Genomic DNA, 6,608 nt, shown 5'->3' with positions numbered 1-6,608 from the left:
AAAGTAAAGAGGATATTTGTAAAAGCTTCAGTTGCAATTACATTGACTTAATTCTTCCTATAGTTTGTACAAGGCATTATGCAAACAGTTTTTAAGGACTTTTTTTAATGATCAGAAACAGAGACTTGATTGAGCCAGAAGATCAACTGGCAAGAGGTGAGAATAGAAAGGGCTCCATGCAGACAGAGTTAGAGTCCCTGAGAGAGACGGGGTCTGAAGCAGCTCTAGTATCACAAGCAGCACCAGTGAGGCTCAGACAGGTGGGAGGTGGTTACTGTTCAGTGGGACTAAAAGCTCGTTGCAGTAACTGTTCTAATAGTTTGTACAATATTGTATGCACACCATTTTTAAAGAGTTTTTTTTTTTAGTAATCAGAATCAGAGACAAGTATAATTGTGACAAAAGCTCAACTAACAATAGATGAATATATAAGAGAGTCCCACTCCAGCAGTGTTAGATGCCGACCCTTAGCAAACCCCAATCGAATATGTTTCAGCATCAAATACCAGCCTTTTGTAACAATCGTAAGTTGTTTTCTGACTGTGCCCCCCCCAAAGCATTTAGCTTCATGACGCCCCTGGGCATAACGATCATGAAATGTTGATTTTTAGTTTTTAGTTTTGTTTATTACTATTTCATTACCATGATACAATGTTTGTGAGGTATGATTACTATTACAGATATGACTGTGGGTCGTTAATAAGTATTTTCTTTATAGTTAACGTTAATACAATATCTAAAATCATAAGAGATGTGTGCTGATGTGCTCTGGTGTGTCTGTAATTGTCCAGAGGGGGGAAGGTATCGAGTGTGAGGGGCAGCAGCACTAATGGGGTCTCTCTCTCCACAGGTATGTCTCGGTGTCCTTAACTCCGCCAGCACAGTCGCTCTCCCTGTGCTGCCGGTGCCCAGCCCGGGTAAAGGAGGCAGGTGAGTGAAGCCACTGACCGTGTGACACTACAGCTACCCTGTAATTTTCATTGGGAACTGGCAGTTATATGTATTTCTATTTCTGTCCCCCCACCCCCCTCTGTTAGTCAACATAAGAACCAGACAGACAGACAGACAACAGTCAGTCCAGTCACATGGGCAGATATTTCACACAGGCAGTCCAAAGAGACGGGCAACTGCAGCAGGACACAGTATAGTGTGTGTGTGTGTGTGTGTGATTGTGTGTATGTGTGTGTGTATGTATGTATGTGTGTGTGTATGTATGTGTGGCTGTGTGTGTATCTGTTTCTCATTGGCATCAGCTCAGCATTCAGAACAAAACAGCAGAACTGTGTCCTTGTGTCCAAACCTGCGCACACACTTCCCCAGCTGACACAACCCCACACAGCAACACAGCGAGCAACGAAACACACACACGAGCCTCGCCAGCCCAGGCCAGAGTAACGATGTCAGCTGTCCATGTCCCACTCATGGGTATTTACACAGCACTTGTGGTTGTATGTATGTTTATTTTATTTATTTTCATGTAGGACTCGATCACCCAGACAGCCACACTTGATCCACCTGAAAAAAAAGGTATGTTTGCTGAATTCAGCTTATTTCTACTGTTATTCAGTGGTGTGTTTTAACGTCTCTCTCTTTCTCCCTCTCTACACTCACAGCTCTAGTTCTAGACTGTCTGTGTTCAGAGGTTCTGCTCTCAGTGGTTCTGGTCTCTAAAGCTGAAGGGACAGCAGTCTGTATGAATGCCAAAATACCAGACAACACATATGTTGGAATTCAAACAATATCGGGGTATTGTGTTACAAAATTTAGTGAACTTGTCGTGCCGTAATGAAAACAATACACAAGTTGTTAAACAAAACAAGCTTTTTTTCTCATCCAAACTGAATTTGCTTCTGAGCATCATAGTTTTTTAATGCCAAAATTAAATATAATTTCATTATATTGTTGATAAACAATCCTTTATCAATATTTGAATACTTGAATGCTTTGCATTGCTTAAAGCAGCACAAAAATAGTGACTGGATTAAAATGTAATACCCACAATGCATTGCGATATGTCCGTGTTTTGGCTCAGCTTGAAGAGTGACCAAATTAAATACAATGTTTATTACATTTAATTCTTTGAGCAGACCTGTTTGAAGACTCTGGTGCATCTAAAACATCGAGTTGCGGACATTTTACATGTTTGTAACACAAACTGTAACAGTCATTTACACATTGTTCTTTTAAATATTTATTTGATTCTATATAGGGTACATCAATTGCTCCTCTTGAAGTCTGTGTTTTAAGTTAGCAACTTTATATATATATATATAAAAAAAAAATCCAATAGGGTCATTTGCATATCACTTTTAAATCTTTATTTTTATCGGATTGTATGTCTTTGGACAAAACATGTCACTTTACTCCTGTAGTTGCAGCTTCTTGCTTTTCGTGGCTCTGGAGGAAGCGGAGTGGACAGGAGGCCAAATTAGTCTACTCCCGCAGTTGCAGTTTTATGTTGATTAAGATTGATGAGCTGGACGTCTCAGTGCTGCAGTGAGACACAGTGTCCGTCCCTCGGGACCGGGCTGTTTAAACTGCGGGTTCTGCTCCAGTCCAGCTCTGCGCTCCAGTCATCCACACCCCTGACTCTCTCATCTCGTTCTCTACAGGAGTCCCTGAAAAATGTGTCCCTCTGTCCTGGCCCTGGCCCTCTGTTGTGGCCGTGTGCCTGCATCTTGTCCCTGTGTTGCGGTGGGTTCTGATTTAAAAGATGCATTGACAAGAGTTTGTGCTGTGGTTTGGCTGCAGCTCTGTGATTGGCTCTTGCTGAGCGTGCTTACTGTGCAGTGTGTGTGTTAGGGCTCAGGATCAATATATAAAGTCTTCCCCAGGAACTTCTGTAAATGCAAGATAGTGATTTGTATTATTATTTTCTTCCTGGAGTTAAACGGTAAAACAAACAATATTACTGTTTTCCTCTTTTCACAATTGCATTAGCATTCATGTTAGACATTTCATTTTCATTTTATCCCAAATAATGTGTGCATATATGATACATGATTATTTAATTGTGAGATTGCATAATCATGTTCCATTTTGCATTAGCATTTGAATAAAATCCACTATATGCTTCCATAATAATAATGATTATTTCATACTTGGTGATTCAAAAAGTTTGAGATACAGTACAGTACAGATAGGTTCACCTGTTTTGTTTTTTCTTATATGTACAGCACCAGTTTCTCCTTAGTGTGAGTTACCTCCACAGAGAAATAAATCATCAGTAAAATACATAAATATAAATATATATATTCAGCATTGTTCTAATTCAATGGAAATTCAAATTATCCAGACATAGTATTGATGAAACAGGTGTACATTATCCCTACAAGAACTTTACTGAACACTGTCCATAATTAAAAAACTTATTAAAAAAAAAATAATGACTACGGCAATGTGACGGGGGGTGGGGGTAGAGAGGAAATCCCACCACAATCACCTATAAACCCTGACTACGCCATCCTTATTTATATCTGAGGGAAAGGAAACCTCCGAGACTTACTTTTCCCCACAGCAAGTTCAGACCGCGGGACCGTCAACACAGACACCAGTCCTGAGATTTCCAATAAGTCCAGCAACACATCCATCAAGAGGAAAACTCCACTCCCTTCTCTGGAGTGACCATCGCGCTCCCCCTTCCATTCTTCTGCCGCCCGTCCCGTCACTGCTTCCCCTGTTTCTGCATTGCACACCGGCCCTCTATCCCCTACGCCCGGCCACAGCCCAGCGGCTGTAGTGCGTTGTCCTCAGGCTCTGGGCTGTCTCTCCTCTGCCGTGCTTTGTCTCGCTGTGCCTTCACTCCCCCTTTTTATTCCTTATCAATCCCTTAATTTATTCAGGTGCATCTTATCAAAAACCTCCCCATCAGTACCTTCCAGCAGGGAAAACAAATCAATCAGTCCATAACTTAATTAAGAGGTAATTAAACCAATAAAAACCCTATTTACTAATTTTCAAAATAATGATGAACTTAAACCCATTTTACCGTCTTTGACATGAACACCTGATATATTTACACAGAAATACTGATGGATATACAGGCAGTTAAACAGATCCATCTGTTGTCTTTCTGTATTTTGTGTCAGAGTGAAGTGTCTGTGCTTCTGGGTCTCAGTCTCTCAGTCTCTCAGTCTCTTTTTCTGAGTCTCACTTCGCCACACACCCATTACTTAATAAATCTTATTCCATGTCTTCACTAACACATTCACTGACATCCAATTCAAATGTATTCAAGACTTAGACGTAACTGTTTTTCACAAATAAATTCTATGTTCCGTGCATTTCTGATCACTGGGAACACGTCGCCAGAATACAGTGACTTGACTGTTTTTGAAATGCAAGTATTATTTTGCGTGAATCATCTTCCCATCCTTTTAAAGTTTTATTGTGCTCTGAACATTGTGTGATGTCAAAGCGTTAGCCACTGACTGTTTACATTTTGCCAGAAGTTCGTCCCATAATGTACTTAAAGCATCATGGTATATAGGAATATTGTGGATAGGTTGTGGAAAATGTATTAATATTTGTCTGTATTTTGGTCTGATTGTCTCTTCCTCTCGTCCTTTCTCTCCCCAGCTCTCTCCAGTGCCGTGTCAGTGACAGTATCAGTGACAGCGGGGGACTCTGTGACTCTGCCCTGTGATGGATCAGCGCACACACACACAGTCCAGGTGTACTGGCAGACTCCAGGCAGGCTGGTGTGTGAGTCCAGCTCTGGGAGATGTGAGGCTCGGACAGGCTTTGAGGGCAGAGTGGAGTTTGCAGGAGCCGTGGAGTCGGGCGACTTCTCCCTGACCATTCACAGCACCCAGCTCTCTGATGAAGACCTGTACGAGTGTTTCAGGGTCAGTGCAGCAGGACAGAGAATGTTCCTTGGGGAAGTGCGTGTCAGGGTCTTGAGTAAGTCAAATTCCATGAGTTTTGTTTTTATTATTATGGACGTTTTGCCGGATTAGATTGTATTCCCCGTTTCATTTAATAACATTGCCTCCTAAACTGAAGTCTCAGTGCTGTAAACACACAGACCCTCACAATCAAACACACATTCACAGACTTATACACTCACATTCAAATAAACACAGACTGCCCTCAAAATCGCACATTCGCACACTCTCACTCTCAAACACTCACTGACACACTCTTCAAATACTCTCCCACTCACATTCACACACTCACTCACATTTCCAGTCTCTCTCTCTCTCTCACTCTCAAACATTTACACACACACACTCACACACACACACACATCCCCACAGTGGTGCCCCAGTGTCCCGGCTCTGCCTCTGTCTGATCCCCAGTCCTCCCCTGTCCTCTCTCTGCAGGCCGTGAGGAGAGCGCCTCTCTCTCCTATGGGCAGCCCCTGAGCCTCTGTCTGTACAGCAGGGCAGCTGTGACTGTGTGGTTTAACCCTGCGGTTTAACCCTGCATGTTAATGAGGGAAATAAGTATTTGACCCCTTCGACTTAGTACTTGGTGGCAAAACCCTTGTTGGCAATCACAGAGGTCAGACGTTTCTTGTAGTTGGCCACCAGGTTTGCACACATCTCAGGAGGGATTTTGTCCCACTCCTCTTTGAAGATCCTCTCCAAGTTATTAAGGTTTCGAGGCTGACGTTTGGCAACTCGAACCTTCAGCTCCCTCCAGAGATTTTCTATGGGATTAAGGTCTGGAGACTGGCTAGGCCACTCCAGGACCTTAACGTGCAGCTCGATTGGCATTCGCCAGAGAACACCAGAATCGTCAGGTTCGCCATTGGCGCCCCGTTCTCTTCACAGATGAGAGCAGGTTCACACTGAGCACATGTGACAGACGTGAAAGAGTCTGGAACTGCTGTGGTGAACGTTATGCTACCTGCAATATCATCCAGCAAGATGATGGTTTGGCGGTTGGTCAGTGATGGTGTGGGGAGGCATATCCAGGATGAATTCATCCAGGAAGGCAATCATTCTGCAAACCTGACACTGTAGTGGCCACATGCTTCTATTTTTACTTTTTTGGGGGGATCTTGGTCTCTGTCCCCTGGTCAACTGTTTAACTTTTTTTATCATCAAGAAACAGTGCAACTGTCAACTGTCAACACCAGCTTTAAGTACCCTTTTGTCTACCTACCCCCAATTCACACCTAACTAGCTTCAACTGAATCCACCTGGCAAAACTCACTTAACTGAAATCCTGCTAGTCCTTGACTAATTCACCTTTCCTTCAACCTATTTACTTTCACCAACTGAACAGCTGTACTGAATGGACTTAAATTACAGACAATATTAACTTCAATTAAGGCAGATAAAACAAAATCAGGAATGTTATGACTGTCTGAAACTAGGAACACAACAAGATGGCTGCCTCTCATAGTATATTTATGACTGTAAACAGCAGGTCCAGGCTGCTACTGGTGAGAGAAGCCCACAGTTCAAAAGGTCTGCTGTTTATTTGGTCTTATTTGTTTAACAAACAGGGTCCAGTGATGGTTCCCTGCAGCACCCCACCCCTCCCCTGTGCTCAGTGTGCTGGGGGCTGCTGGGCTGCATCCCTCCACTGTGTGTCCTGCTGTCCTCTCTATGTGTCTACTGCCTCTGCAGGACAGGTCAGTGCTTCCACTTTGCAGC

The sequence above is a fragment of the Amia ocellicauda genome, chromosome 15 (assembly GCF_036373705.1).
Source record: "Amia ocellicauda isolate fAmiCal2 chromosome 15, fAmiCal2.hap1, whole genome shotgun sequence".
NCBI lineage: Eukaryota > Metazoa > Chordata > Actinopteri > Amiiformes > Amiidae > Amia > Amia ocellicauda.
The sequence above is the reverse complement of the archived record's forward strand: the minus strand, read 5'-3'. Positions refer to the sequence as shown.